This window comes from Helianthus annuus, chromosome 15 (assembly GCF_002127325.2).
Source record: "Helianthus annuus cultivar XRQ/B chromosome 15, HanXRQr2.0-SUNRISE, whole genome shotgun sequence".
Taxonomy (NCBI): domain Eukaryota; kingdom Viridiplantae; phylum Streptophyta; class Magnoliopsida; order Asterales; family Asteraceae; genus Helianthus; species Helianthus annuus.
The window spans coordinates 131,733,461-131,744,397 of NC_035447.2; the positions used below are offsets into that span (position 1 = coordinate 131,733,461).

General features: G+C 34.2%; 1 long non-coding RNA gene across 1 annotated transcript; it reads right to left on the reverse strand.

Moving 5' to 3' along the window:
- Positions 1-7,031: 7,031 nt before the first annotated feature.
- Positions 7,032-9,866, reverse strand: LOC110910344. Its single transcript, XR_002576028.1, has 3 exons — positions 9,706-9,866; positions 8,470-8,558; positions 7,032-7,358 (listed from the first exon to the last, which is right to left on the reverse strand). It is a non-coding gene; the product is annotated as an uncharacterized LOC110910344 (long non-coding RNA).
- Positions 9,867-10,937: the final 1,071 nt, after the last annotated feature.

Genomic DNA, 10,937 nt, shown 5'->3' on the forward strand with positions numbered 1-10,937 from the left:
TTTGAATGATAGACCAATCAAAGTGGCATATACTTTGAATGATTCAGACAAATTATATTCTGATGAGAAATTTCCAATAAGACGTGTTAAATCTGAAATGATCAAACTGGTTTTCAAATTAACGGAAATTAATATTCCTGAAATAAAAGTTTTAAACCTTCTTGAAAAATCTAAAAAATACACTTCAAGAGTTCAACAGAGATTGAACAAGAAAAAAGGTTATAGTTCTGGTTATGGTTTTCAAAAGAAACCAAACCATGATAATAACTTCAAAAAGAATGGTTTAGGGTTCATTTCCCCAGAAAATTATAAAAATGAGAAAACTTATAAACCAAAAACTAAATTTGTCTCAGGAACAAGTTCTGAAGAAGAGGAGAAGAAACCGTTTTGGAAACAGTCAAACAAAGAGTTTCTTGCTGAAAAGAAAAAGAGTATGATGAGAAAATTTGTTCCAAGAGTTGATAGAAAAACATGTTTCAAATGTCAAGAAATTGGACACATTGCTTAGAACTGTCCCAATACAATTCATGAAAAACAGGGAGTTTCTTTTAATTCAAAATTGAAAGAAATACATGTTGATGAAAATAAACAACCAACTGAGAAATCTAAGGTGTTTGAAAATTCGACTTTTGAAACTGGTGATGTTTCAAAATGTTTTTACAAAAGAAAAGTCGATTTAAACAAACAAAAATGGGTTGTCAAAAGTTCAGATGAAAGTACTAGCAATGAATCTGATTCCATAAAATCAGAGGAGCTATCTGTTGAGAAACATGCTGAAAATTTTGTTCCGCCATTGGATGATGTTAACTTTCCACCATTGCGGGCAGAAAATCTGAAATCAAAAGGTAGGTTTGAGATTTCAGATCAATTCTTTGCCGAAAAGAAAGAATTTGATGCTGAAAAAGATTTTAATGGAAATGTTAAACATATCTTTGAGAAGATGGTTGATGGTAAGGTAAAGAGTGTGAAAGATTTTTACAAATCCAAAAGATGGTGGGATAGATGTGAGTCAAAATCACCCAAGGCTGGTCAGGCTTGGGTGACAGCATCTTCTACTTAAACTCCTGACTTGCCGGAGCTCCCAAGTTGGTAAGAGTGGAGCAGGATTCGGCACATTTCTTGAGAAATTCACATCTGTGAAATTTCAATTTACATATGGTGTTTTTCATTCTTGAAAATTGTCATCCTACAAGTGGTTGAAAAGAGATTTTCAGTTGCAAGTGGTTATCAGGGTCATTAAATTGAACTTGATTTAATCCTCATCCAAGAAGTTAATATAACAATGTGATGAATTGAACCCCAACTTTACAAGTGGTAAATTCAACAAAACTAATTTTCCGGAAAAACCATTTTGATTAAAACAAACTTAAGTGTTTTGAAATCTTAATGGGAAAATAGTTTGTTGGAAGGGGGAGTTCTGATTGTTTAAGCCAAGTGGATGGCGAATTGAAGCAATTCTCAACAGTTGTCACGTTACTTGTATAGTTTGTTTTCAAATTTTCTTTAGATGGTTTTGAATTTTAGGGGGAGTAAAATTTCAGAAAATCCAAAAACATTAGAAAATTTGAAAAATTCAAAAACATGATAAAATAAAAAATGAGTTTCGTTGAGAAAAGAGGAAATGATAGTACATCAGTGGACTATCACAGCACGCTAAAGAATTGTAAAGTTAAATGTGATAAACGGTCTCATTGAGGATGTGCCAGTAGGTTTTTGCACATTTAGTAAATTGTTTTCGAGATATAAATCTAAAAATATAGACTTACTTATCTTGTGGGGAACATCTCTCGGATATATGGGTAACCCCCGAAATCTTGTTTGAAAGATCCCTCTTTCTGAGATACTAGGTCTTTATGCTTAGTGATATCTGGGGTATTATCCCGAGACTTCTGATTTTGCGGAAGCAATGGCCTAGTCCCCGTATAATACTTTTCGCTTGCTTGAAATAAAAGCACCACCCTCTGCATAAAAAATGATGAAACATTGCAAAATGCTAATCATGTGCTGTTGAAGAAAAGATTCTCTAAAGGGAATCCAGCAGAAGTCGAGCCATCATCTTTCTGTATGAACGGAAGTTCTAACCTGAGCTCTCATGGCCTCGCATTTACCCTTTTACAGATATCATCGAGGTATATTCATCTGTAAGACTGAATATTGGGATCTGGATATGGGAGTCTATTCTGAGGTGGGACACGCGAATAAGTTTAAGTGCTTAAAACATTAATCTCGTATCTCGGAACAATTGAACTTTGTGTGAAAAGTTAAATGGATCAGTATACTAACAATCTAAGTGAATCATTTAGAGCTTAAAATGTTTAAAGCTTAACGGTGTTAGTGATTTTGTCTCAAAAACTGATATGATCCTCTTACACAAGCTCACAAAAATATTGTCTGTAAATATTCCTTTACTACATTTCTTTATAAAAAATCCAAAAATATTTTCAGTGTGTTTTAGCATAAGTTTTGAAAATACAAAAAGATTTTCGACAACTGATGATGAAAAGCTGATTTTCAAAATTCCAAGTGCTAAACATGACGAACAAGTTTAGGAAAGTGTAGTTCTAAAATGTTTTGTTTACATGTGGTCATCAGAGGTTTTAATTTGAAACCAAATTGAAAGGTTCTGATTACAAGTGGTTAACGAGGATTCTAAATTTGTTATATCTTATCTATTGTGAAACTTATGTTTTGGGTAGAGGATGTGCAGGTTTGCCAGGTTTTCGAATCCTGAGCAGAATGAGGCTAGGTTTCAATTCTAGAACCTGTGAAAGTCAGACTACGATCCCAGCATAACTTAAGGGGGAGTCTGCTAGTAAAGGGGAGTCTGAAGATGCAAGAGCCAGATTCAATTCCTGAGGTTCACGCTAGTTGCTGATGCTGATGAACTTAAGGAATTAAGAGATCTGATCAAAAGAAGATAAAGAGAATAGAACCAGGAGTTTGATCCTTGGGAAATTACAAGAGACTGTTAGATACGATGAAAGAGCCCGAAGACTGATCAAGACTGAAGTCTATGAAGACTCGACACCGAAGACTTCGTCAACATCCGAGGGGGAGTCTGTTAGTGCATACGTCTGTCGACATAGTCTTATATCGAGTCTTGTAATAGAAATGTTAGACCAGGGCACGTTATACGAGAAAATAGGGTTTGTGTGTGAATAGTTGATTTCGCACGAAATAGCAAGAAGCTATTTCGTACGAAATAGAATCAAGTCATTTCGCACGAAATGCCTTTTGCTTATTTCGTGCGAAATCACACTCCTATAAATACCCTTGGTGCGAATTCATTTGTAACGTTCATGATTCCGGTACCGAAGTGCTGCCGACGTGTCGTTTGATCTGTAATCGTGTCAAATCAATAAAACAAGACAATTAAGAGTGAATTAAGCTGTTACAAAGTCTAATCAATGAATTCCGCCTCTGATTAGACCGAAAACTCTTCTGATCGACTCGTATTGGTCGCAAAACGATCCTACATTAACGAGTGAATGAGGGCTACCAAAGCAAACAATTGGGATGGTATCACGACTGAGGGTTAACCAACGACGACAGAGAACAGGAGTCGCGTGTCACAACCCCCGACCATACCCTGGACGGGAGCCGTGAACAGTCGAGTAGTACCGGTGGTTATTTGAAAATATTGCAGCGGGAATTTTCATTAGGACCATGAGTTAGGAAAATGTCATAGTTTAGATACACCGGATTTTATTTATTAAACAGATGGAGATAAAATCCATGTTTTACAAAGGTAGCTTTTAATAGGGAATAAACCCAAGAGCAACGTTTCTTAATTTAATTTATAAAATAAGCCACTTCTTTAAGCCTTTTGGTGTCGTATAACAACTCTTATTCAGATCCATTGTAATCACCTTAAACATGTTTAAAAACATTTTATCAGCAGGAAATACTAGTGAGATCATTCATTTATACAAAGAGACACATTGTTATAATTACAGTATTAAGGGTTTTCACATTTATTTATATCTTTCAATTACTCAAATCAGTATTTGTCACTTGACCGATTACTATTCATTTAGCAACACTTATCTGTGACTGTGGTCATATCACTATTGGCCCTCAATTGTCTAATAGCAAAGCTTATCAAGTAGTGTTTACAAAAACCCACATACCGGCAGTAATTTAAGAATACAAAAACTAAATAACTATAAATATAACTGGAAAACATTTAGCGTTTTGAAAGCATTTGATAAAATAGAATGACTCACCTTGTAGAATTAGGATTATGATTTAATAGGTCTCCTGATTCTAAGCCTCTTGATTAACAGTAAGTTTATAGCTCCAAGTCTTTTGATAATTAAGCATCTACTTTATCAGTGAATTTAAGCCTTCTGATTCTAACCCCTAATTTCACAAAATGTAATCCGTATTAATGTATAAACCCAACTCAAACTTTAACAATAATCACGAGATCAAAACCTCAACGTAGTTAACAAAGTATAGCCTTATACAGGCAACACTGTAGAGGTGTACAAATAGTTTTTTTTTTAAACCGGTCCGGTTTTTAACCAAACCGGGTTTTTTCCATCAAAAACAAAAATCGTTTTTTTATAACCGGTTTTGGTTACTAACTGGTCTTTAAATCCCAAAATTGTAATTGTCCTAACCGGCTTGGTTCGGTTTTTAACCGGGTTTTGCAAAAAAAAAAAAAAAAAAACCGGTTTTAACCGGTTTATAAAACGGATTTCGGTTTTTAAACCAGTTTCAAAGATCTAGCATACTAACCGGTCTACTAACCGCCGGTTCGGTTCCGCTTGAAACCGATTCTTATAAGATCTGGTTAAAAAACCGGTTTTGGTTTTTTCTGGTTTTGGTCTTAAAACCTGTTTTTTGTACACCTCTACAGCACTTTGGCATTCGTTTAATTGGTTTATCGATCAATTGGACAGGATATCGTTTCAGTGATTAGGGTTTAATACATGAGAATACAGAGAGACGGAGTTACGAGAGATCAGAGGATCAATTCAGAAGTCGAAAAGCTGCAAATAATTCTGTCCCAGACCTGGCCCTTATATAGCCAGGTTGGATTCTCCCGCGTGGCGCCATGGAGGTCCATCTGGCCTAGGCTTGCCAGTTGTCCTAGGTAGGTTGGACACGTGTCAAGCTGTGGTAACACGTGTCCTCGACCGCCTTTTTCGCCCAATCATGCGTTTTTCTCAATTTTCATGCCGGTTCTTATCGTATATGCTCGGGTCTTGATCCTAATGGTTTGGTTTTTAATTGTGAGTTTAGTAAGGGTATTTTTGTGTGGGTTGGTTCATCAACCGTCAATTTTTTCTTAACCGCTAAGTTTTCTGATTGAGTATTACAAATTTCGTCGCGCGAACTTGGGGTTTTGATTACGGGTTGTTGTAGGTAATATTTTTAAGGGTTGTTGACTGGATTTGAGGTCTAGATTACGCAAGATCATCAGTTCTGCATAGGTTCAGTGAATCGAGGTGAAGAATGAAGAGTTAAAGATCACTCGGTAATCTGAGTTGAGAGTTTTAGGTGATAAATATGGTCTACTGGTTCACTGATTTGAGAGTTTTAGGTCATAAAGTTGGTTTATTGATTTGAAAATTAAAGGTGTGAGATGCTTTCTGGATGTGTAATTTGGAGATTTGTTGATGAAATTAGTTGAAATGAAGGTGAATTGTGGTTGTTAATGGCGGATAGAGAGAAAGAGTGTGCTTGAAACCATGTAACTAAGATGGAAGCGATGAAGGGTAGTCCTGGTGGGGCGGCATATGGCGGTGGTGGCGGCATATGATGGTGGTGGGTGAAGGCTGTGTGTAAGAGATATATATCCATATAAATTTAGTACATATTATATAATAATATATAATGCATTTTGTTTTAATTGTTAAAGTGGTTTTGTTAAAAAAATGGGTAAAAATACTCATTTGCTCTTTACTTAATGGTTAAAATTAACTGGGTTAGGGCTAAAGGACAAACCGTGTAAGATTTTGGAATATTAAGTACAAAGCTCGTCAATTATAAAAGACAAAGGACACTGTCTGAATTTGTTATAAAGATAAAGGACAAAACTTGTAATTCGCTCTTTTTTTAACAGGTGCAAGTTTTCCATGGTTTCTATTTTGTAACACCTTTGGCTAACTGTCGTTAATTTTTCTGTCAATTTAGTGTAATATGACTAAAATACCCTTGTATACTTTTTTGTTAGTACTCAAAAGTGTTACTTTCAATAGACCGCAAGGACTAACTGTGTACTTATCTCTAAAAATATAAAAACTCAATATATTTGTAAAAAATATTATAAAATATGATACGTAAAAATATAATGAGTTTTTATATTTTTTTAGAGTTAATTACATAGATAGTCTTTGTGGTTTATTTAAAGTAACACCTATGAGTACTAATAAAAAATTATACAGTGGCGGATCCAGGAATTTTTTCCAGGGGGTTCACTTTTTTAAATGTTCCAGTTTCTTATGTCCGAAAAAAATAAAAAAAAGCAGGTTTGTTCGACGGTTCGGGTGGGGTAAGGTTCATTACCTACAGTTGTTCTCTACGAGGTTTCCAAGCTCCTGAATTTGCATATCGAGAACTGTGTTGAAGTTATTAACAACATAATGGTGACGATCGGTGATGTTGGTCTTTTTTTCTTCTATTCTTCGGGTCAACATACTGGTCTTCCATGTTAATCGGTGGATCTTGCTTTCCCTCAAACAGATATACTATTTCTTAAACAGTTAAAGTTAACTATTTTGCTGTAAGGGTAATGTTTCCCATAAAGATTGCTTGTTGTACATTTTCAAAGATTGAATCTTGTTTGTTTCAAAACTTAAATCAAGAACAATAGATGACATCCATAGTTTCAAACTAGATTATCAAAGATTGTTTTAAACATTTAGTGTGTATTTTATAGGATAAAATGTTACAAGTGAAGATAACTCCAAACAACAAACAATAAAGCTAGTATCTTTCTGCATCAAATTAGGACATTTCTACCCTTATCCTGTCTTTCTTTTCCATACCACCAAGTAATCAAGTTGAGCAAAACACATAACTCAATTTTCAAAATTCCATCCTTTATTATGCAATTTACAGGAAGTGCAACATGTATTTTACAAAAACTGTTGCAATGTAAGACCGTAATCATGATTTAACCCAAAACGACGCAGCGGAAAATGAACCGTAAAATTTCTTTCTTTTAACTACTCTAACATACTTGAATACCGTTTAGGTCAACCCTTTTAACATAAATACATCATTCATCATTTATTTAATGTTACTATGTTAACAAATAATTGCAAACAACGTGACCGTTTTCCCGTACAATCCATGACCTTCAACTCGACCCTCGTTCACTTGTCCATCATGAATATCTGACTAGCCTGCGATCACCATATATAACCAACACGTTAGTACATGGTGACATCATATATAATTTAATACATATACTTAAAAGGCTATATCACATTCTAACTACGTAAGGTATTCAATTGAAACATCCTCTCAATTTTATTTACTCGAGTCCGACATCAATTCCTCAAGAGTCCGGCGTTCCCATACCTGCACTCCATTTCATTCTCAATAGTAACATGGTTAGGAATACGTAATCTCAAAAATATTGAAAACCAACATCTTCACATATACGTATACCAGTGATCTACAATCATTAGATTACAACACGTGTATACACTTTCATATATCTAAGTACATTCATACGTATCCCATTCATATGTGTGTACATACAAGTTCACACCACTTACACACGCTACAGTTCCATATCTACATACATACCTACAAGTCACATTGACTTATTCATAAATGGGGCCTTACCTACAAACATATCAACACAAATCAATGCAATAGCAATTAAACATAACCGACTAACTTCCAACAAACATGATGAACATTCCATTAACATGATGAACATTTCAGTAACATGATAAGCATTCCATTAACATGATGAACATTCCAGTAACATGATGAACATTACATTAACCTGATGAACATTTCAGTAAAATGATGAACATTTTAGTAACATGATGAACATTCCATTAACATGATGAACATTCCAGTAACATGGTGAACATTTCAGTAACATGATGAACATTCCATTTATCATGATGAACATTTCAGTAAAATGATAAACATTCCATTAACATGATGAACATTTCAGTAACATGATGAACATTCCATTATCATGATGAACATTTCAGTAACATGATGAACATTCCATTAACATGATGAACATTCCAGTAAAATGATGAACATTTTAGTAACATGATGAACATTCCATTAACATGATGAACATTTCAGTTAAATGATGAACATTTTAGTAACATGATGAGACTATTAACCTAATTTACATTAAGGATAGACGAAGTTCATATGAACTTACCTTGGTACTTACCCTTACCCGTAACTTCTTACATGGTTCTCTATATACAACATACCAAACTTCATTTATAAATAAGAAGTGATTCCGGAATCACTTACCTTAAGTGTCCGTATTCGTATTCGTTTCCTCGCCTCCTTTTGACCCGTTAGCCTTCCATGCTTCCATCCATCTTGACATTATCCCTATACTTTCTTGTCATCGCATTTACGTTCTTGTTAGCATACATGATTGAACATATTAACGATCATATCAAATTCATGTTTCACATTTGACTTTCATTAGTCAATTCTAACAAGCATAAGGTATATTTCCACAAGTCAATCTTTTCAAAGTCATATAATTCATCACGTCATCACATATAACACATATGGATATAACACGCATCATATGACTTTCTATAACATTACAATTGTGACAAAAAGTCTAACATTGCTACTTATGCACAGTTGACTTTCAGAAAGTCAACGATTTATCATATGAACTTTCGACTTAACCTCATACATCCATGTCATTATAGTAGACTATACTAATGACACTATATACATTTCATACTCACGATGCAATAAGCGTACAACCACATGATCATCTAGTTATACGCACACACCAGACATATTCAATTCCATAATTCTACAACTAACACCATGACCTATGCTTAACAACCCTACATCATTCTAACTTCATCCTGTTCTAATGATCTCATATGCTTCACATTTAGTGTACTTTTACTTATCAATTCTGATTAAGCAATTATTCAAACATGTAGTAAACATCTTACCACTCCAACATAGAGTACAATATTCTAATGCATACTTTTACCAAATAACATGGCCAACCAAATCCTACATGAATTCCATCTAAAAATAGATTTCTCATGTTTATTTATCATCAAATACATCAAATCTCCATATTATACGATTTTATCCATTACTTGCATACCATTTCATCTATTAATCTCACCTAGGCATTTCATCAAACACTTGGTGTGCATACCACAATATATGCATAATGTACAAGTGTTTCATGTTTTACTTCCTACTTCATGTTTTCATTCATCAATTAACACAAAAACATCAACAAATTCATATCATATTCAATCTACCTAACAAGAACGCATTACATACAATATAGCACAACAAGATTTGAACAAGGATTGGACATGATGTCTCCATCTTCACCACTAGAAGTGGGTTTCACCTCCAAACATCAAATTACTCCAAATCGTTCATAACTCAAGACCTATATCCAACACCTCCACATACTTAATTTCATACTACTTCATGGTTTGATCATAACCCACTTCTTTAAAAATCACCAAATCAAAATTTATAACTTACCACATGTTCATTAGCATGAGATGGTAAGGATTCTTCATTCATGCATTGATTTAGCTTCAAATCCTTCTTAAATTTCTGGATTTTAGAGTGTTTGGGAGAACCTTCTTCTTTGTTCTCCTTGGGTGTCGACACACACACATAAACATACACTAACCACTGAAGTTTTCTATTTAATAGAAACTTCAACCTATTTTCCCACTTTTAGTCCTTCTTGTTTACTATTTGGTCACAATTGACATTAAGTTTTATTCCTTACTTGTTTGACTAACTATTTAACTAAGTTAAATAGCTTAGTTATTTTATTTCATACTAATACATAAGGAAACATACTACTGGATTAAAATTCAAATTTTGGGGCATTACATGCAAACTAACAAATGTTGGTATTTAGATATGTACATTTAATTGTGAGTGTGTATATATAAAGAGAGAGAGAGAGAGAGAGAGAGAGAGAGAGAATCTGGGCAAAGAACAAAATTGGGTAAAAGTAGGTAAAACGTCATTTTGGGTGTAGACTTGTAATGGGGATCGTGATAGTGAATCTCAGAGTCTTGATAAAACATTAAAACCCTAGTATGTAAATTCGTTTTACAATAAACAAAAAAGGGGAAAACGCAAATAAAAATTAACCGGCTAGCGGGAATCGAACTCGTGACTTCACCTTTTCAAAACATGTGTGTAACCAGTCAACCACTTCAAAAGTTTGGTTACAGGTTCCCCTTCAATATGTTAAAGGGTTCCTTTCGTATTTTCTATATGGCATAACACTACAAATTACAAACCGAGGGGTTCCCGGGAACCCCCTCGGAAGCCGTTGATCCACCCCTGAAATTATATAAGGGTACTTTAGTCATTTTATGCCAAATTAACAGAAAAATTAACGACATCTACCTTAATACTCAAAGGTGTTACAAAATCAAAATCATAGAACCTGAACCCGTTACAAAAATAGTTAGTACACAAAGGTGTTATTTTCAATAAACCACATGGACTATCTATGTAATTAACTTAAGTTATGAAAGATGTGATTGGAGAGAAGTGCAAATTTAGTGGTGTCAAATGTTGTCTATGGTTGGGCTACTCTTATAGACCTATATGAGGATTTTACAAAAATTGATCGATTTTTTATGTAGTTTGAGCAAAGTTTTTGGATGTACAACTTTTATAGGGATTAGTCTATATGAGTAGTCCTATTCGACTAGCATAGCAATACGAGTCATATATAGGGAAAT